Raw genomic sequence first — 18,110 nt, forward strand, 5'->3', positions numbered from 1 at the left:
GAATAAATGTCCCGTCCATTACCACATTTTTCATGAAGATAGAATACGGCAGAGCCCGGATAGCTCGGTCGGTAGAGCGTTAGGCTTTTAACCTAACGGTCCTGGGTTCGAGCCCCAGTTCGGGCGGGTAAATGTAGCGATTTTTTATTCGTTGTCAGTTTTATAACTAACGGCAATGTAACGTCTTTTCCGCTTTGAGAAACGCTCAATTTGCTTAGTCTGGAGAACCTTAAACAAATCATTTAACGGTCCGGGGTAGAGCCGCAGCTTGAAAGCCGTTCCTTTAATTTGAACTTAAGAAACGTTCGGCCGATCTGATTAAGGATATATTCGTGACCTTGAAAAAAAACGGAAGTTATGTAATTCGAAATCCAAAAATTAAACTATTTACCGACGTTCGTCTGGCATTGATAGAGATGACAATTGGTCACTGTCACCAACATTATTTATCGTCGGCGATAATGGAATTTTTTAAAAAAAGTTTTGTTTTCAAAAAATATTCCCGTTTTTTTCTTTTTCATAGCAACTCTTTTTCATGTTAGTTTAAACAAAAGCCAAAAGAATCGAGTTTGACTTTCTTGGGTGGTCTGATAATCAAACCCTGCTCTTAAACGCAACCCTACGACGGTTTTCCGCGGGTACTTTTGCTTGCTGCATTTCTGCCCTAAGCCGCTACGTACCTCGTTAAGAAACCTGGTTCACTTCGAGCTCCCCCGAGCGCACCATATTGACGGTAAACTTCGAGCGGACGTTAAATCTCCACAGCGTGATGATCATCAGAGTCTCCACCCTCACACCATCCTCGAATTCCGACTTCCAAGACGCTGGATTACAAGAGGACGCCACTCCTCCCAGTCAACGACGCTTCTCGAGTTGCGACCTTTCAATCGTTAGAACGTCCCTAACGAAATATGGTTAAAATGTTATATTAACTGGAGAGAATAAATGTCTCGTCCATTACCACATTTTTCATGAAGATAGAATACGGCAGAGCCCGGATAGCTCAGTCGGTAGAGCGTTAGGCTTTTAACCTAACGGTCCTGGGTTCGAGCCCCAGTTCGGGCGGGTAAATGTAGCGATTTTTTATTCGTTGTCAGTTTTATAACTAACGGCAATGTAACGTCTTTTCCGCTTTGAGAAACGCTCAATTTGCTTAGTCTGGATAACCTTAAACAAATCATTTAACGGTCCGGGGTAGAGCCGCAGCTTGAAAGCCGTTCCTTTAATTTGAACTTAAGAAACGTTCGGCCGATCTGATTAAGGATATATTCGTGACCTTGAAAAAAAACGGAAGTTATGTAATTCGAAATCCAAAAATTAAACTATTTACCGACGTTCGTCTGGCATTGATAGAGATGACAATTGGTCACTGTCACCAACATTATTTATCGTCGGCGATAATGGAATTTTTTAAAAAAAGTTTTGTTTTCAAAAAATATTCCCGTTTTTTTCTTTTTCATAGCAACTCTTTTTCATGTTAGTTTAAACAAAAGCCAAAAGAATCGAGTTTGACTTTCTTGGGTGGTCTGATAATCAAACCCTGCTCTTAAACGCAACCCTACGACGGTTTTCCGCGGGTACTTTTGCTTGCTGCATTTCTGCCCTAAGCCGCTACGTACCTCGTTAAGAAACCTGGTTCACTTCGAGCTCCCCCGAGCGCACCATATTGACGGTAAACTTCGAGCGGACGTTAAATCTCCACAGCGTGATGATCATCAGAGTCTCCACCCTCACACCATCCTCGAATTCCGACTTCCAAGACGCTGGATTACAAGAGGACGCCACTCCTCCCAGTCAACGACGCTTCTCGAGTTGCGACCTTTCAATCGTTAGAACGTCCCTAACGAAATATGGTTAAAATGTTATATTAACTGGAGAGAATAAATGTCTCGTCCATTACCACATTTTTCATGAAGATAGAATACGGCAGAGCCCGGATAGCTCAGTCGGTAGAGCGTTAGGCTTTTAACCTAACGGTCCTGGGTTCGAGCCCCAGTTCGGGCGGGTAAATGTAGCGATTTTTTATTCGTTGTCAGTTTTATAACTAACGGCAATGTAACGTCTTTTCCGCTTTGAGAAACGCTCAATTTGCTTAGTCTGGATAACCTTAAACAAATCATTTAACGGTCCGGGGTAGAGCCGCAGCTTGAAAGCCGTTCCTTTAATTTGAACTTAAGAAACGTTCGGCCGATCTGATTAAGGATATATTCGTGACCTTGAAAAAAAACGGAAGTTATGTAATTCGAAATCCAAAAATTAAACTATTTACCGACGTTCGTCTGGCATTGATAGAGATGACAATTGGTCACTGTCACCAACATTATTTATCGTCGGCGATAATGGAATTTTTAAAAAAAAGTTTTGTTTTCAAAAAATATTCCCGTTTTTTTCTTTTTCATAGCAACTCTTTTTCATGTTAGTTTAAACAAAAGCCAAAAGAATCGAGTTTGACTTTCTTGGGTGGTCTGATAATCAAACCCTGCTCTTAAACGCAACCCTACGACGGTTTTCCGCGGGTACTTTTGCTTGCTGCATTTCTGCCCTAAGCCGCTACGTACCTCGTTAAGAAACCTGGTTCACTTCGAGCTCCCCCGAGCGCACCATATTGACGGTAAACTTCGAGCGGACGTTAAATCTCCACAGCGTGATGATCATCAGAGTCTCCACCCTCACACCATCCTCGAATTCCGACTTCCAAGACGCTGGATTACAAGAGGACGCCACTCCTCCCAGTCAACGACGCTTCTCGAGTTGCGACCTTTCAATCGTTAGAACGTCCCTAACGAAATATGGTTAAAATGTTATATTAACTGGAGAGAATAAATGTCCCGTCCATTACCACATTTTTCATGAAGATAGAATACGGCAGAGCCCGGATAGCTCAGTCGGTAGAGCGTTAGGCTTTTAACCTAACGGTCCTGGGTTCGAGCCCCAGTTCGGGCGGGTAAATGTAGCGATTTTTTATTCGTTGTCAGTTTTATAACTAACGGCAATGTAACGTCTTTTCCGCTTTGAGAAACGCTCAATTTGCTTAGTCTGGATAACCTTAAACAAATCATTTAACGGTCCGGGGTAGAGCCGCAGCTTGAAAGCCGTTCCTTTAATTTGAACTTAAGAAACGTTCGGCCGATCTGATTAAGGATATATTCGTGACCTTGAAAAAAAACGGAAGTTATGTAATTCGAAATCCAAAAATTAAACTATTTACCGACGTTCGTCTGGCATTGATAGAGATGACAATTGGTCACTGTCACCAACATTATTTATCGTCGGCGATAATGGAATTTTTTAAAAAAAGTTTTGTTTTCAAAAAATATTCCCGTTTTTTTTCTTTTTCATAGCAACTCTTTTTCATGTTAGTTTAAACAAAAGCCAAAAGAATCGAGTTTGACTTTCTTGGGTGGTCTGATAATCAAACCCTGCTCTTAAACGCAACCCTACGACGGTTTTCCGCGGGTACTTTTGCTTGCTGCATTTCTGCCCTAAGCCGCTACGTACCTCGTTAAGAAACCTGGTTCACTTCGAGCTCCCCCGAGCGCACCATATTGACGGTAAACTTCGAGCGGACGTTAAATCTCCACAGCGTGATGATCATCAGAGTCTCCAACCTCACACCATCCTCGAATTCCGACTTCCAAGACGCTGGATTACAAGAGGACGCCACTCCTCCCAGTCAACGACGCTTCTTGAGTTGCGACCTTTCAATCGTTAGAACGTCCCTAACGAAATATGGTTAAAATGTTATATTAACTGGAGAGAATAAATGTCCCGTCCATTACCACATTTTTCATGAAGATAGAATACGGCAGAGCCCGGATAGCTCGGTCGGTAGAGCGTTAGGCTTTTAACCTAACGGTCCTGGGTTCGAGCCCCAGTTCGGGCGGGTAAATGTAGCGATTTTTTATTCGTTGTCAGTTTTATAACTAACGGCAATGTAACGTCTTTTCCGCTTTGAGAAACGCTCAATTTGCTTAGTCTGGAGAACCTTAAACAAATCATTTAACGGTCCGGGGTAGAGCCGCAGCTTGAAAGCCGTTCCTTTAATTTGAACTTAAGAAACGTTCGGCCGATCTGATTAAGGATATATTCGTGACCTTGAAAAAAAACGGAAATTATGTAATTCGAAATCCAAAAATTAAACTATTTACCGACGTTCGTCTGGCATTGATAGAGATGACAATTGGTCACTGTCACCAACATTATTTATCGTCGGCGATAATGGAATTTTTAAAAAAAAGTTTTGTTTTCAAAAAATATTCCCGTTTTTTTCTTTTTCATAGCAACTCTTTTTCATGTTAGTTTAAACAAAAGCCAAAAGAATCGAGTTTGACTTTCTTGGGTGGTCTGATAATCAAACCCTGCTCTTAAACGCAACCCTACGACGGTTTTCCGCGGGTACTTTTGCTTGCTGCATTTCTGCCCTAAGCCGCTACGTACCTCGTTAAGAAACCTGGTTCACTTCGAGCTCCCCCGAGCGCACCATATTGACGGTAAACTTCGAGCGGACGTTAAATCTCCACAGCGTGATGATCATCAGAGTCTCCACCCTCACACCATCCTCGAATTCCGACTTCCAAGACGCTGGATTACAAGAGGACGCCACTCCTCCCAGTCAACGACGCTTCTCGAGTTGCGACCTTTCAATCGTTAGAACGTCCCTAACGAAATATGGTTAAAATGTTATATTAACTGGAGAGAATAAATGTCCCGTCCATTACCACATTTTTCATGAAGATAGAATACGGCAGAGCCCGGATAGCTCAGTCGGTAGAGCGTTAGGCTTTTAACCTAACGGTCCTGGGTTCGAGCCCCAGTTCGGGCGGGTAAATGTAGCGATTTTTTATTCGTTGTCAGTTTTATAACTAACGGCAATGTAACGTCTTTTCCGCTTTGAGAAACGCTCAATTTGCTTAGTCTGGATAACCTTAAACAAATCATTTAACGGTCCGGGGTAGAGCCGCAGCTTGAAAGCCGTTCCTTTAATTTGAACTTAAGAAACGTTCGGCCGATCTGATTAAGGATATATTCGTGACCTTGAAAAAAAACGGAAATTATGTAATTCGAAATCCAAAAATTAAACTATTTACCGACGTTCGTCTGGCATTGATAGAGATGACAATTGGTCACTGTCACCAACATTATTTATCGTCGGCGATAATGGAATTTTTTAAAAAAAGTTTTGTTTTCAAAAAATATTCCCGTTTTTTTCTTTTTCATAGCAACTCTTTTTCATGTTAGTTTAAACAAAAGCCAAAAGAATCGAGTTTGACTTTCTTGGGTGGTCTGATAATCAAACCCTGCTCTTAAACGCAACCCTACGACGGTTTTCCGCGGGTACTTTTGCTTGCTGCATTTCTGCCCTAAGCCGCTACGTACCTCGTTAAGAAACCTGGTTCACTTCGAGCTCCCCCGAGCGCACCATATTGACGGTAAACTTCGAGCGGACGTTAAATCTCCACAGCGTGATGATCATCAGAGTCTCCACCCTCACACCATCCTCGAATTCCGACTTCCAAGACGCTGGATTACAAGAGGACGCCACTCCTCCCAGTCAACGACGCTTCTCGAGTTGCGACCTTTCAATCGTTAGAAGTCCCTAACGAAATATGGTTAAAATGTTATATTAACTGGAGAGAATAAATGTCCCGTCCATTACCACATTTTTCATGAAGATAGAATACGGCAGAGCCCGGATAGCTCAGTCGGTAGAGCGTTAGGCTTTTAACCTAACGGTCCTGGGTTCGAGCCCCAGTTCGGGCGGGTAAATGTAGCGATTTTTTATTCGTTGTCAGTTTTATAACTAACGGCAATGTAACGTCTTTTCCGCTTTGAGAAACGCTCAATTTGCTTAGTCTGGATAACCTTAAACAAATCATTTAACGGTCCGGGGTAGAGCCGCAGCTTGAAAGCCGTTCCTTTAATTTGAACTTAAGAAACGTTCGGCCGATCTGATTAAGGATATATTCGTGACCTTGAAAAAAAACGGAAATTATGTAATTCGAAATCCAAAAATTAAACTATTTACCGACGTTCGTCTGGCATTGATAGAGATGACAATTGGTCACTGTCACCAACATTATTTATCGTCGGCGATAATGGAATTTTTTAAAAAAAGTTTTGTTTTCAAAAAATATTCCCGTTTTTTTCTTTTTCATAGCAACTCTTTTTCATGTTAGTTTAAACAAAAGCCAAAAGAATCGAGTTTGACTTTCTTGGGTGGTCTGATAATCAAACCCTGCTCTTAAACGCAACCCTACGACGGTTTTCCGCGGGTACTTTTGCTTGCTGCATTTCTGCCCTAAGCCGCTACGTACCTCGTTAAGAAACCTGGTTCACTTCGAGCTCCCCCGAGCGCACCATATTGACGGTAAACTTCGAGCGGACGTTAAATCTCCACAGCGTGATGATCATCAGAGTCTCCACCCTCACACCATCCTCGAATTCCGACTTCCAAGACGCTGGATTACAAGAGGACGCCACTCCTCCCAGTCAACGACGCTTCTCGAGTTGCGACCTTTCAATCGTTAGAACGTCCCTAACGAAATATGGTTAAAATGTTATATTAACTGGAGAGAATAAATGTCCCGTCCATTACCACATTTTTCATGAAGATAGAATACGGCAGAGCCCGGATAGCTCAGTCGGTAGAGCGTTAGGCTTTTAACCTAACGGTCCTGGGTTCGAGCCCCAGTTCGGGCGGGTAAATGTAGCGATTTTTTATTCGTTGTCAGTTTTATAACTAACGGCAATGTAACGTCTTTTCCGCTTTGAGAAACGCTCAATTTGCTTAGTCTGGAGAACCTTAAACAAATCATTTAACGGTCCGGGGTAGAGCCGCAGCTTGAAAGCCGTTCCTTTAATTTGAACTTAAGAAACGTTCGGCCGATCTGATTAAGGATATATTCGTGACCTTGAAAAAAAACGGAAGTTATGTAATTCGAAATCCAAAAATTAAACTATTTACCGACGTTCGTCTGGCATTGATAGAGTCGACAATTGGTCACTGTCACCAACATTATTTATCGTCGGCGATAATTTAATTTTTAAAAAAAAGTTTTGTTTTCAAAAAATATTCCCGTTTTTTTCTTTTTCATAGCAACTCTTTTTCATGTTAGTTTAAACAAAAGCCAAAAGAATCGAGTTTGACTTTCTTGGGTGGTCTGATAATCAAACCCTGCTCTTAAACGCAACCCTACGATGGTTTTCCGCGGGTACTTTTGCTTGCTGCATTTCTGCCCTAAGCCGCTACGTACCTCGTTAAGAAACCTGGTTCACTTCGAGCTCCCCCGAGCGCACCATATTGACGGTAAACTTCGAGCGGACGTTAAATCTCCACAGCGTGATGATCATCAGAGTCTCCACCCTCACACCATCCTCGAATTCCGACTTCCAAGACGCTGGATTACAAGAGGACGCCACTCCTCCCAGTCAACGACGCTTCTCGAGTTGCGACCTTTCAATCGTTAGAACGTCCCTAACGAAATATGGTTAAAATGTTATATTAACTGGAGAGAATAAATGTCCCGTCCATTACCACATTTTTCATGAAGATAGAATACGGCAGAGCCCGGATAGCTCAGTCGGTAGAGCGTTAGGCTTTTAACCTAACGGTCCTGGGTTCGAGCCCCAGTTCGGGCGGGTAAATGTAGCGATTTTTTATTCGTTGTCAGTTTTATAACTAACGGCAATGTAACGTCTTTTCCGCTTTGAGAAACGCTCAATTTGCTTAGTCTGGAGAACCTTAAACAAATCATTTAACGGTCCGGGGTAGAGCCGCAGCTTGAAAGCCGTTCCTTTAATTTGAACTTAAGAAACGTTCGGCCGATCTGATTAAGGATATATTCGTGACCTTGAAAAAAAACGGAAGTTATGTAATTCGAAATCCAAAAATTAAACTATTTACCGACGTTCGTCTGGCATTGATAGAGTCGACAATTGGTCACTGTCACCAACATTATTTATCGTCGGCGATAATTTAATTTTTAAAAAAAAGTTTTGTTTTCAAAAAATATTCCCGTTTTTTTCTTTTTCATAGCAACTCTTTTTCATGTTAGTTTAAACAAAAGCCAAAAGAATCGAGTTTGACTTTCTTGGGTGGTCTGATAATCAAACCCTGCTCTTAAACGCAACCCTACGACGGTTTTCCGCGGGTACTTTTGCTTGCTTCATTTCTGCCCTAAGCCGCTACGTACCTCGTTAAGAAACCTGGTTCACTTCGAGCTCCCCCGAGCGCACCATATTGACGGTAAACTTTGAGCGGACGTTAAATCTCCACAGCGTGATGATCATCAGAGTCTCCACCCTCACACCATCCTCGAATTCCGACTTCCAAGACGCTGGATTACAAGAGGACGCCACTCCTCCCAGTCAACGACGCTTCTCGAGTTGCGACCTTTCAATCGTTAGAACGTCCCTAACGAAATATGGTTAAAATGTTATATTAACTGGAGAGAATAAATGTCTCGTCCATTACCACATTTTTCATGAAGATAGAATACGGCAGAGCCCGGATAGCTCAGTCGGTAGAGCGTTAGGCTTTTAACCTAACGGTCCTGGGTTCGAGCCCCAGTTCGGGCGGGTAAATGTAGCGACTTTTTATTCGTTGTCAGTTTTATAACTAACGGCAATGTAACGTCTTTTCCGCTTTGAGAAACGCTCAATTTGCTTAGTCTGGAGAACCTTAAACAAATCATTTAACGGTCCGGGGTAGAGCCGCAGCTTGAAAGCCGTTCCTTTAATTTGAACTTAAGAAACGTTCGGCCGATCTGATTAAGGATATATTCGTGACCTTGAAAAAAAACGGAAGTTATGTAATTCGAAATCCAAAAATTAAACTATTTACCGACGTTCGTCTGGCATTGATAGAGTCGACAATTGGTCACTGTCACCAACATTATTTATCGTCGGCGATAATTTAATTTTTAAAAAAAAGTTTTGTTTTCAAAAAATATTCCCGTTTTTTTCTTTTTCATAGCAACTCTTTTTCATGTTAGTTTAAACAAAAGCCAAAAGAATCGAGTTTGACTTTCTTGGGTGGTCTGATAATCAAACCCTGCTCTTAAACGCAACCCTACGACGGTTTTCCGCGGGTACTTTTGCTTGCTTCATTTCTGCCCTAAGCCGCTACGTACCTCGTTAAGAAACCTGGTTCACTTCGAGCTCCCCCGAGCGCACCATATTGACGGTAAACTTTGAGCGGACGTTAAATCTCCACAGCGTGATGATCATCAGAGTCTCCACCCTCACACCATCCTCGAATTCCGACTTCCAAGACGCTGGATTACAAGAGGACGCCACTCCTCCCAGTCAACGACGCTTCTCGAGTTGCGACCTTTCAATCGTTAGAACGTCCCTAACGAAATATGGTTAAAATGTTATATTAACTGGAGAGAATAAATGTCTCGTCCATTACCACATTTTTCATGAAGATAGAATACGGCAGAGCCCGGATAGCTCAGTCGGTAGAGCGTTAGGCTTTTAACCTAACGGTCCTGGGTTCGAGCCCCAGTTCGGGCGGGTAAATGTAGCGACTTTTTATTCGTTGTCAGTTTTATAACTAACGGCAATGTAACGTCTTTTCCGCTTTGAGAAACGCTCAATTTGCTTAGTCTGGAGAACCTTAAACAAATCATTTAACGGTCCGGGGTAGAGCCGCAGCTTGAAAGCCGTTCCTTTAATTTGAACTTAAGAAACGTTCGGCCGATCTGATTAAGGATATATTCGTGACCTTGAAAAAAAACGGAAGTTATGTAATTCGAAATCCAAAAATTAAACTATTTACCGACGTTCGTCTGGCATTGATAGAGATGACAATTGGTCACTGTCACCAACATTATTTATCGTCGGCGATAATGGAATTTTTTAAAAAAAAGTTTTGTTTTCAAAAAATATTCCCGTTTTTTTCTTTTTCATAGCAACTCTTTTTCATGTTAGTTTAAACAAAAGCCAAAAGAATCGAGTTTGACTTTCTTGGGTGGTCTGATAATCAAACCCTGCTCTTAAACGCAACCCTACGATGGTTTTCCGCGGGTACTTTTGCTTGCTGCATTTCTGCCCTAAGCCGCTACGTACCTCGTTAAGAAACCTGGTTCACTTCGAGCTCCCCCGAGCGCACCATATTGACGGTAAACTTCGAGCGGACGTTAAATCTCCACAGCGTGATGATCATCAGAGTCTCCAACCTCACACCATCCTCGAATTCCGACTTCCAAGACGCTGGATTACAAGAGGACGCCACTCCTCCCAGTCAACGACGCTTCTCGAGTTGCGACCTTTCAATCGTTAGAACGTCCCTAACGAAATATGGTTAAAATGTTATATTAACTGGAGAGAATAAATGTCCCGTCCATTACCACATTTTTCATGAAGATAGAATACGGCAGAGCCCGGATAGCTCAGTCGGTAGAGCGTTAGGCTTTTAACCTAACGGTCCTGGGTTCGAGCCCCAGTTCGGGCGGGTAAATGTAGCGATTTTTTATTCGTTGTCAGTTTTATAACTAACGGCAATGTAACGTCTTTTCCGCTTTGAGAAACGCTCAATTTGCTTAGTCTGGAGAACCTTAAACAAATCATTTAACGGTCCGGGGTAGAGCCGCAGCTTGAAAGCCGTTCCTTTAATTTGAACTTAAGAAACGTTCGGCCGATCTGATTAAGGATATATTCGTGACCTTGAAAAAAAACGGAAGTTATGTAATTCGAAATCCAAAAATTAAATTATTTACCGACGTTCGTCTGGCATTGATAGAGATGACAATTTGTCACTGTCACCAACATTATTTATCGTCGGCGATAATGGAATTTTTAAAAAAAAGTTTTGTTTTCAAAAAATATTCCCGTTTTTTTCTTTTTCATAGCAACTCTTTTTCATGTTAGTTTAAACAAAAGCCAAAAGAATCGAGTTTGACTTTCTTGGGTGGTCTGATAATCAAACCCTGCTCTTAAACGCAACCCTACGACGGTTTTCCGCGGGTACTTTTGCTTGCTGCATTTCTGCCCTAAGCCGCTACGTACCTCGTTAAGAAACCTGGTTCACTTCGAGCTCCCCCGAGCGCACCATATTGACGGTAAACTTCGAGCGGACGTTAAATCTCCACAGCGTGATGATCATCAGAGTCTCCACCCTCACACCATCCTCGAATTCCGACTTCCAAGACGCTGGATTACAAGAGGACGCCACTCCTCCCAGTCAACGACGCTTCTCGAGTTGCGACCTTTCAATCGTTAGAACGTCCCTAACGAAATATGGTTAAAATGTTATATTAACTGGAGAGAATAAATGTCCCGTCCATTACCACATTTTTCATGAAGATAGAATACGGCAGAGCCCGGATAGCTCAGTCGGTAGAGCGTTAGGCTTTTAACCTAACGGTCCTGGGTTCGAGCCCCAGTTCGGGCGGGTAAATGTAGCGATTTTTTATTCGTTGTCAGTTTTATAACTAACGGCAATGTAACGTCTTTTCCGCTTTGAGAAACGCTCAATTTGCTTAGTCTGGAGAACCTTAAACAAATCATTTAACGGTCCGGGGTAGAGCCGCAGCTTGAAAGCCGTTCCTTTAATTTGAACTTAAGAAACGTTCGGCCGATCTGATTAAGGATATATTCGTGACCTTGAAAAAAAACGGAAGTTATGTAATTCGAAATCCAAAAATTAAACTATTTACCAACGTTCGTCTGGCATTGATAGAGATGACAATTGGTCACTGTCACCAACATTATTTATCGTCGGCGATAATGGAATTTTTAAAAAAAAGTTTTGTTTTCAAAAAATATTCCCGTTTTTTTCTTTTTCATAGCAACTCTTTTTCATGTTAGTTTAAACAAAAGCCAAAAGAATCGAGTTTGACTTTCTTGGGTGGTCTGATAATCAAACCCTGCTCTTAAACGCAACCCTACGATGGTTTTCCGCGGGTACTTTTGCTTGCTGCATTTCTGCCCTAAGCCGCTACGTGACTCGTTAAGAAACCTGGTTCACTTCGAGCTCCCCCGAGCGCACCATATTGACGGTAAACTTTGAGCGGACGTTAAATCTCCACAGCGTGATGATCATCAGAGTCTCCACCCTCACACCATCCTCGAATTCCGACTTCCAAGACGCTGGATTACAAGAGGACGCCACTTCTCCCAGTCAACGACGCTTCTCGAGTTGCGACCTTTCAATCGTTAGAACGTCCCTAACGAAATATGGTTAAAATGTTATATTAACTGGAGAGAATAAATGTCTCGTCCATTACCACATTTTTCATGAAGATAGAATACGGCAGAGCCCGGATAGCTCAGTCGGTAGAGCGTTAGGCTTTTAACCTAACGGTCCTGGGTTCGAGCCCCAGTTCGGGCGGGTAAATGTAGCGATTTCTTATTCGTTGTCAGTTTTATAACTAACGGCAATGTAACGTCTTTTCCGCTTTGAGAAACGCTCAATTTGCTTAGTCTGGAGAACCTTAAACAAATCATTTAACGGTCCGGGGTAGAGCCGCAGCTTGAAAGCCGTTCCTTTAATTTGAACTTAAGAAACGTTCGGCCGATCTGATTAAGGATATATTCGTGACCTTGAAAAAAAACGGAAGTTATGTAATTCGAAATCCAAAAATTAAACTATTTACCGACGTTCGTCTGGCATTGATAGAGATGACAATTGGTCACTGTCACCAACATTATTTATCGTCGGCGATAATTTAATTTTTAAAAAAAGGTTTTGTTTTCAAAAAATATTCCCGTTTTTTTCTTTTTCATAGCAACTCTTTTTCATGTTAGTTTAAACAAAAGCCAAAAGAATCGAGTTTGACTTTCTTGGGTGGTCTGATAATCAAACCCTGCTCTTAAACGCAACCCTACGACGGTTTTCCGCGGGTACTTTTGCTTGCTGCATTTCTGCCCTAAGCCGCTACGTACCTCGTTAAGAAACCTGGTTCACTTCGAGCTCCCCCGAGCGCACCATATTGACGGTAAACTTCGAGCGGACGTTAAATCTCCACAGCGTGATGATCATCAGAGTCTCCACCCTCACACCATCCTCGAATTCCGACTTCCAAGACGCTGGATTACAAGAGGACGCCACTCCTCCCAGTCAACGACGCTTCTCGAGTTGCGACCTTTCAATCGTTAGAACGTCCCTAACGAAATATGGTTAAAATGTTATATTAACTGGAGAGAATAAATGTCCCGTCCATTACCACATTTTTCATGAAGATAGAATACGGCAGAGCCCGGATAGCTCAGTCGGTAGAGCGTTAGGCTTTTAACCTAACGGTCCTGGGTTCGAGCCCCAGTTCGGGCGGGTAAATGTAGCGATTTTTTATTCGTTGTCAGTTTTATAACTAACGGCAATGTAACGTCTTTTCCGCTTTGAGAAACGCTCAATTTGCTTAGTCTGGAGAACCTTAAACAAATCATTTAACGGTCCGGGGTAGAGCCGCAGCTTGAAAGCCGTTCCTTTAATTTGAACTTAAGAAACGTTCGGCCGATCTGATTAAGGATATATTCGTGACCTTGAAAAAAAACGGAAGTTATGTAATTCGAAATCCAAAAATTAAATTATTTACCGACGTTCGTCTGGCATTGATAGAGATGACAATTTGTCACTGTCACCAACATTATTTATCGTCGGCGATAATGGAATTTTTAAAAAAAAGTTTTGTTTTCAAAAAATATTCCCGTTTTTTTCTTTTTCATAGCAACTCTTTTTCATGTTAGTTTAAACAAAAGCCAAAAGAATCGAGTTTGACTTTCTTGGGTGGTCTGATAATCAAACCCTGCTCTTAAACGCAACCCTACGACGGTTTTCCGCGGGTACTTTTGCTTGCTGCATTTCTGCCCTAAGCCGCTACGTACCTCGTTAAGAAACCTGGTTCACTTCGAGCTCCCCCGAGCGCACCATATTGACGGTAAACTTCGAGCGGACGTTAAATCTCCACAGCGTGATGATCATCAGAGTCTCCACCCTCACACCATCCTCGAATTCCGACTTCCAAGACGCTGGATTACAAGAGGACGCCACTCCTCCCAGTCAACGACGCTTCTCGAGTTGCGACCTTTCAATCGTTAGAACGTCCCTAACGAAATATGGTTAAAATGTTATATTAACTGGAGAGAATAAATGTCCCGTCCATTACCACATTTTTCATGAAGATAGAATACGGCAGAGCCCGGATAGCTCAGTCGGTAGAGCGTTAGGCTTTTAACCTAACGGTCCTGGGTTCGAGCCCCAGTTCGGGCGGGTAAATGTAGCGATTTTTTATTCGTTGTCAGTTTTATAACTAACGGCAATGTAACGTCTTTTCCGCTTTGAGAAACGCTCAATTTGCTTAGTCTGGAGAACCTTAAACAAATCATTTAACGGTCCGGGGTAGAGCCGCAGCTTGAAAGCCGTTCCTTTAATTTGAACTTAAGAAACGTTCGGCCGATCTGATTAAGGATATATTCGTGACCTTGAAAAAAAACGGAAGTTATGTAATTCGAAATCCAAAAATTAAATTATTTACCGACGTTCGTCTGGCATTGATAGAGATGACAATTTGTCACTGTCACCAACATTATTTATCGTCGGCGATAATGGAATTTTTAAAAAAAAGTTTTGTTTTCAAAAAATATTCCCGTTTTTTTCTTTTTCATAGCAACTCTTTTTCATGTTAGTTTAAACAAAAGCCAAAAGAATCGAGTTTGACTTTCTTGGGTGGTCTGATAATCAAACCCTGCTCTTAAACGCAACCCTACGATGGTTTTCCGCGGGTACTTTTGCTTGCTGCATTTCTGCCCTAAGCCGCTACGTGACTCGTTAAGAAACCTGGTTCACTTCGAGCTCCCCCGAGCGCACCATATTGACGGTAAACTTTGAGCGGACGTTAAATCTCCACAGCGTGATGATCATCAGAGTCTCCACCCTCACACCATCCTCGAATTCCGACTTCCAAGACGCTGGATTACAAGAGGACGCCACTTCTCCCAGTCAACGACGCTTCTCGAGTTGCGACCTTTCAATCGTTAGAACGTCCCTAACGAAATATGGTTAAAATGTTATATTAACTGGAGAGAATAAATGTCTCGTCCATTACCACATTTTTCATGAAGATAGAATACGGCAGAGCCCGGATAGCTCAGTCGGTAGAGCGTTAGGCTTTTAACCTAACGGTCCTGGGTTCGAGCCCCAGTTCGGGCGGGTAAATGTAGCGATTTCTTATTCGTTGTCAGTTTTATAACTAACGGCAATGTAACGTCTTTTCCGCTTTGAGAAACGCTCAATTTGCTTAGTCTGGAGAACCTTAAACAAATCATTTAACGGTCCGGGGTAGAGCCGCAGCTTGAAAGCCGTTCCTTTAATTTGAACTTAAGAAACGTTCGGCCGATCTGATTAAGGATATATTCGTGACCTTGAAAAAAAACGGAAGTTATGTAATTCGAAATCCAAAAATTAAACTATTTACCGACGTTCGTCTGGCATTGATAGAGATGACAATTGGTCACTGTCACCAACATTATTTATCGTCGGCGATAATTTAATTTTTAAAAAAAAGTTTTGTTTTCAAAAAATATTCCCGTTTTTTTCTTTTTCATAGCAACTCTTTTTCATGTTAGTTTAAACAAAAGCCAAAAGAATCGAGTTTGACTTTCTTGGGTGGTCTGATAATCAAACCCTGCTCTTAAACGCAACCCTACGACGGTTTTCCGCGGGTACTTTTGCTTGCTGCATTTCTGCCCTAAGCCGCTACGTACCTCGTTAAGAAACCTGGTTCACTTCGAGCTCCCCCGAGCGCACCATATTGACGGTAAACTTCGAGCGGACGTTAAATCTCCACAGCGTGATGATCATCAGAGTCTCCACCCTCACACCATCCTCGAATTCCGACTTCCAAGACGCTGGATTACAAGAGGACGCCACTCCTCCCAGTCAACGACGCTTCTCGAGTTGCGACCTTTCAATCGTTAGAACGTCCCTAACGAAATATGGTTAAAATGTTATATTAACTGGAGAGAATAAATGTCCCGTCCATTACCACATTTTTCATGAAGATAGAATACGGCAGAGCCCGGATAGCTCAGTCGGTAGAGCGTTAGGCTTTTAACCTAACGGTCCTGGGTTCGAGCCCCAGTTCGGGCGGGTAAATGTAGCGATTTTTTATTCGTTGTCAGTTTTATAACTAACGGCAATGTAACGTCTTTTCCGCTTTGAGAAACGCTCAATTTGCTTAGTCTGGAGAACCTTAAACAAATCATTTAACGGTCCGGGGTAGAGCCGCAGCTTGAAAGCCGTTCCTTTAATTTGAACTTAAGAAACGTTCGGCCGATCTGATTAAGGATATATTCGTGACCTTGAAAAAAAACGGAAGTTATGTAATTCGAAATCCAAAAATTAAATTATTTACCGACGTTCGTCTGGCATTGATAGAGATGACAATTTGTCACTGTCACCAACATTATTTATCGTCGGCGATAATGGAATTTTTAAAAAAAAGTTTTGTTTTCAAAAAATATTCCCGTTTTTTTCTTTTTCATAGCAACTCTTTTTCATGTTAGTTTAAACAAAAGCCAAAAGAATCGAGTTTGACTTTCTTGGGTGGTCTGATAATCAAACCCTGCTCTTAAACGCAACCCTACGATGGTTTTCCGCGGGTACTTTTGCTTGCTGCATTTCTGCCCTAAGCCGCTACGTGACTCGTTAAGAAACCTGGTTCACTTCGAGCTCCCCCGAGCGCACCATATTGACGGTAAACTTTGAGCGGACGTTAAATCTCCACAGCGTGATGATCATCAGAGTCTCCACCCTCACACCATCCTCGAATTCCGACTTCCAAGACGCTGGATTACAAGAGGACGCCACTTCTCCCAGTCAACGACGCTTCTCGAGTTGCGACCTTTCAATCGTTAGAACGTCCCTAACGAAATATGGTTAAAATGTTATATTAACTGGAGAGAATAAATGTCTCGTCCATTACCACATTTTTCATGAAGATAGAATACGGCAGAGCCCGGATAGCTCAGTCGGTAGAGCGTTAGGCTTTTAACCTAACGGTCCTGGGTTCGAGCCCCAGTTCGGGCGGGTAAATGTAGCGATTTCTTATTCGTTGTCAGTTTTATAACTAACGGCAATGTAACGTCTTTTCCGCTTTGAGAAACGCTCAATTTGCTTAGTCTGGAGAACCTTAAACAAATCATTTAACGGTCCGGGGTAGAGCCGCAGCTTGAAAGCCGTTCCTTTAATTTGAACTTAAGAAACGTTCGGCCGATCTGATTAAGGATATATTCGTGACCTTGAAAAAAAACGGAAGTTATGTAATTCGAAATCCAAAAATTAAACTATTTACCGACGTTCGTCTGGCATTGATAGAGATGACAATTGGTCACTGTCACCAACATTATTTATCGTCGGCGATAATTTAATTTTTAAAAAAAAGTTTTGTTTTCAAAAAATATTCCCGTTTTTTTCTTTTTCATAGCAACTCTTTTTCATGTTAGTTTAAACAAAAGCCAAAAGAATCGAGTTTGACTTTCTTGGGTGGTCTGATAATCAAACCCTGCTCTTAAACGCAACCCTACGACGGTTTTCCGCGGGTACTTTTGCTTGCTGCATTTCTGCCCTAAGCCGCTACGTACCTCGTTAAGAAACCTGGTTCACTTCGAGCTCCCCCGAGCGCACCATATTGACGGTAAACTTCGAGCGGACGTTAAATCTCCACAGCGTGATGATCATCAGAGTCTCCACCCTCACACCATCCTCGAATTCCGACTTCCAAGACGCTGGATTACAAGAGGACGCCACTCCTCCCAGTCAACGACGCTTCTCGAGTTGCGACCTTTCAATCGTTAGAACGTCCCTAACGAAATATGGTTAAAATGTTATATTAACTGGAGAGAATAAATGTCCCGTCCATTACCACATTTTTCATGAAGATAGAATACGGCAGAGCCCGGATAGCTCAGTCGGTAGAGCGTTAGGCTTTTAACCTAACGGTCCTGGGTTCGAGCCCCAGTTCGGGCGGGTAAATGTAGCGATTTTTTATTCGTTGTCAGTTTTATAACTAACGGCAATGTAACGTCTTTTCCGCTTTGAGAAACGCTCAATTTGCTTAGTCTGGAGAACCTTAAACAAATCATTTAACGGTCCGGGGTAGAGCCGCAGC

General features: G+C 42.3%; 39 non-coding genes across 39 annotated transcripts; 20 read left to right on the forward strand and 19 right to left on the reverse strand.

The window, feature by feature from the left end:
* Nucleotides 1-53: 53 nt before the first annotated feature.
* Nucleotides 54-126, forward strand: TRNAK-UUU (transfer RNA lysine (anticodon UUU)). Its single transcript has one exon. It is a non-coding gene; the product is annotated as a tRNA-Lys (tRNA).
* A 431-nt stretch (nucleotides 127-557) lies between these two features.
* On the reverse strand, nucleotides 558-856 carry LOC149965640 (signal recognition particle RNA). The gene has a single exon (XR_016473671.1).
* Nucleotides 857-992: 136 nt separating this feature from the next.
* TRNAK-UUU (transfer RNA lysine (anticodon UUU)) lies at nucleotides 993-1,065 on the forward strand. The gene has a single exon. It is a non-coding gene; the product is annotated as a tRNA-Lys (tRNA).
* Nucleotides 1,066-1,496: 431 nt separating this feature from the next.
* On the reverse strand, nucleotides 1,497-1,795 carry LOC149965642 (signal recognition particle RNA). Its single transcript, XR_016473672.1, has one exon.
* A 136-nt stretch (nucleotides 1,796-1,931) lies between these two features.
* TRNAK-UUU (transfer RNA lysine (anticodon UUU)) lies at nucleotides 1,932-2,004 on the forward strand. Its single transcript has one exon. It is a non-coding gene; the product is annotated as a tRNA-Lys (tRNA).
* Nucleotides 2,005-2,435: 431 nt separating this feature from the next.
* On the reverse strand, nucleotides 2,436-2,734 carry LOC149965644 (signal recognition particle RNA). The gene has a single exon (XR_016473673.1).
* Nucleotides 2,735-2,870: 136 nt separating this feature from the next.
* TRNAK-UUU (transfer RNA lysine (anticodon UUU)) lies at nucleotides 2,871-2,943 on the forward strand. Its single transcript has one exon. It is a non-coding gene; the product is annotated as a tRNA-Lys (tRNA).
* A 432-nt stretch (nucleotides 2,944-3,375) lies between these two features.
* Nucleotides 3,376-3,674, reverse strand: LOC149965646 (signal recognition particle RNA). The gene has a single exon (XR_016474047.1).
* A 136-nt stretch (nucleotides 3,675-3,810) lies between these two features.
* On the forward strand, nucleotides 3,811-3,883 carry TRNAK-UUU (transfer RNA lysine (anticodon UUU)). Its single transcript has one exon. It is a non-coding gene; the product is annotated as a tRNA-Lys (tRNA).
* Nucleotides 3,884-4,314: 431 nt separating this feature from the next.
* Nucleotides 4,315-4,613, reverse strand: LOC149965648 (signal recognition particle RNA). The gene has a single exon (XR_016473674.1).
* A 136-nt stretch (nucleotides 4,614-4,749) lies between these two features.
* Nucleotides 4,750-4,822, forward strand: TRNAK-UUU (transfer RNA lysine (anticodon UUU)). The gene has a single exon. It is a non-coding gene; the product is annotated as a tRNA-Lys (tRNA).
* A 431-nt stretch (nucleotides 4,823-5,253) lies between these two features.
* On the reverse strand, nucleotides 5,254-5,552 carry LOC149965650 (signal recognition particle RNA). Its single transcript, XR_016473676.1, has one exon.
* A 135-nt stretch (nucleotides 5,553-5,687) lies between these two features.
* TRNAK-UUU (transfer RNA lysine (anticodon UUU)) lies at nucleotides 5,688-5,760 on the forward strand. The gene has a single exon. It is a non-coding gene; the product is annotated as a tRNA-Lys (tRNA).
* Nucleotides 5,761-6,191: 431 nt separating this feature from the next.
* Nucleotides 6,192-6,490, reverse strand: LOC149965652 (signal recognition particle RNA). Its single transcript, XR_016473677.1, has one exon.
* A 136-nt stretch (nucleotides 6,491-6,626) lies between these two features.
* Nucleotides 6,627-6,699, forward strand: TRNAK-UUU (transfer RNA lysine (anticodon UUU)). Its single transcript has one exon. It is a non-coding gene; the product is annotated as a tRNA-Lys (tRNA).
* A 431-nt stretch (nucleotides 6,700-7,130) lies between these two features.
* LOC149965654 (signal recognition particle RNA) lies at nucleotides 7,131-7,429 on the reverse strand. Its single transcript, XR_016474067.1, has one exon.
* Nucleotides 7,430-7,565: 136 nt separating this feature from the next.
* TRNAK-UUU (transfer RNA lysine (anticodon UUU)) lies at nucleotides 7,566-7,638 on the forward strand. The gene has a single exon. It is a non-coding gene; the product is annotated as a tRNA-Lys (tRNA).
* Nucleotides 7,639-8,069: 431 nt separating this feature from the next.
* Nucleotides 8,070-8,368, reverse strand: LOC149965656 (signal recognition particle RNA). Its single transcript, XR_016473012.1, has one exon.
* Nucleotides 8,369-8,504: 136 nt separating this feature from the next.
* TRNAK-UUU (transfer RNA lysine (anticodon UUU)) lies at nucleotides 8,505-8,577 on the forward strand. The gene has a single exon. It is a non-coding gene; the product is annotated as a tRNA-Lys (tRNA).
* A 431-nt stretch (nucleotides 8,578-9,008) lies between these two features.
* LOC149965658 (signal recognition particle RNA) lies at nucleotides 9,009-9,307 on the reverse strand. The gene has a single exon (XR_016473014.1).
* Nucleotides 9,308-9,443: 136 nt separating this feature from the next.
* TRNAK-UUU (transfer RNA lysine (anticodon UUU)) lies at nucleotides 9,444-9,516 on the forward strand. The gene has a single exon. It is a non-coding gene; the product is annotated as a tRNA-Lys (tRNA).
* A 432-nt stretch (nucleotides 9,517-9,948) lies between these two features.
* LOC149965660 (signal recognition particle RNA) lies at nucleotides 9,949-10,247 on the reverse strand. Its single transcript, XR_016474841.1, has one exon.
* A 136-nt stretch (nucleotides 10,248-10,383) lies between these two features.
* TRNAK-UUU (transfer RNA lysine (anticodon UUU)) lies at nucleotides 10,384-10,456 on the forward strand. Its single transcript has one exon. It is a non-coding gene; the product is annotated as a tRNA-Lys (tRNA).
* Nucleotides 10,457-10,887: 431 nt separating this feature from the next.
* LOC149965662 (signal recognition particle RNA) lies at nucleotides 10,888-11,186 on the reverse strand. Its single transcript, XR_016473678.1, has one exon.
* A 136-nt stretch (nucleotides 11,187-11,322) lies between these two features.
* TRNAK-UUU (transfer RNA lysine (anticodon UUU)) lies at nucleotides 11,323-11,395 on the forward strand. The gene has a single exon. It is a non-coding gene; the product is annotated as a tRNA-Lys (tRNA).
* A 431-nt stretch (nucleotides 11,396-11,826) lies between these two features.
* On the reverse strand, nucleotides 11,827-12,125 carry LOC149965664 (signal recognition particle RNA). The gene has a single exon (XR_016473254.1).
* A 136-nt stretch (nucleotides 12,126-12,261) lies between these two features.
* Nucleotides 12,262-12,334, forward strand: TRNAK-UUU (transfer RNA lysine (anticodon UUU)). Its single transcript has one exon. It is a non-coding gene; the product is annotated as a tRNA-Lys (tRNA).
* A 431-nt stretch (nucleotides 12,335-12,765) lies between these two features.
* On the reverse strand, nucleotides 12,766-13,064 carry LOC149965666 (signal recognition particle RNA). Its single transcript, XR_016473680.1, has one exon.
* A 136-nt stretch (nucleotides 13,065-13,200) lies between these two features.
* TRNAK-UUU (transfer RNA lysine (anticodon UUU)) lies at nucleotides 13,201-13,273 on the forward strand. The gene has a single exon. It is a non-coding gene; the product is annotated as a tRNA-Lys (tRNA).
* A 431-nt stretch (nucleotides 13,274-13,704) lies between these two features.
* LOC149965668 (signal recognition particle RNA) lies at nucleotides 13,705-14,003 on the reverse strand. Its single transcript, XR_016473681.1, has one exon.
* A 136-nt stretch (nucleotides 14,004-14,139) lies between these two features.
* TRNAK-UUU (transfer RNA lysine (anticodon UUU)) lies at nucleotides 14,140-14,212 on the forward strand. The gene has a single exon. It is a non-coding gene; the product is annotated as a tRNA-Lys (tRNA).
* A 431-nt stretch (nucleotides 14,213-14,643) lies between these two features.
* On the reverse strand, nucleotides 14,644-14,942 carry LOC149965670 (signal recognition particle RNA). The gene has a single exon (XR_016473255.1).
* Nucleotides 14,943-15,078: 136 nt separating this feature from the next.
* On the forward strand, nucleotides 15,079-15,151 carry TRNAK-UUU (transfer RNA lysine (anticodon UUU)). Its single transcript has one exon. It is a non-coding gene; the product is annotated as a tRNA-Lys (tRNA).
* Nucleotides 15,152-15,582: 431 nt separating this feature from the next.
* On the reverse strand, nucleotides 15,583-15,881 carry LOC149965672 (signal recognition particle RNA). The gene has a single exon (XR_016473682.1).
* A 136-nt stretch (nucleotides 15,882-16,017) lies between these two features.
* On the forward strand, nucleotides 16,018-16,090 carry TRNAK-UUU (transfer RNA lysine (anticodon UUU)). The gene has a single exon. It is a non-coding gene; the product is annotated as a tRNA-Lys (tRNA).
* A 431-nt stretch (nucleotides 16,091-16,521) lies between these two features.
* On the reverse strand, nucleotides 16,522-16,820 carry LOC149965674 (signal recognition particle RNA). Its single transcript, XR_016473257.1, has one exon.
* A 136-nt stretch (nucleotides 16,821-16,956) lies between these two features.
* Nucleotides 16,957-17,029, forward strand: TRNAK-UUU (transfer RNA lysine (anticodon UUU)). The gene has a single exon. It is a non-coding gene; the product is annotated as a tRNA-Lys (tRNA).
* Nucleotides 17,030-17,460: 431 nt separating this feature from the next.
* LOC149965676 (signal recognition particle RNA) lies at nucleotides 17,461-17,759 on the reverse strand. Its single transcript, XR_016473683.1, has one exon.
* A 136-nt stretch (nucleotides 17,760-17,895) lies between these two features.
* On the forward strand, nucleotides 17,896-17,968 carry TRNAK-UUU (transfer RNA lysine (anticodon UUU)). The gene has a single exon. It is a non-coding gene; the product is annotated as a tRNA-Lys (tRNA).
* The last annotated feature ends 142 nt before the right edge of the window (nucleotides 17,969-18,110 follow it).

The sequence above is a fragment of the Leiobunum rupestre genome, chromosome 1, assembly GCF_980474605.1.
Source record: "Leiobunum rupestre chromosome 1, qqLeiRupe1.1.hap1, whole genome shotgun sequence".
Taxonomy (NCBI): domain Eukaryota; kingdom Metazoa; phylum Arthropoda; class Arachnida; order Opiliones; family Sclerosomatidae; genus Leiobunum; species Leiobunum rupestre.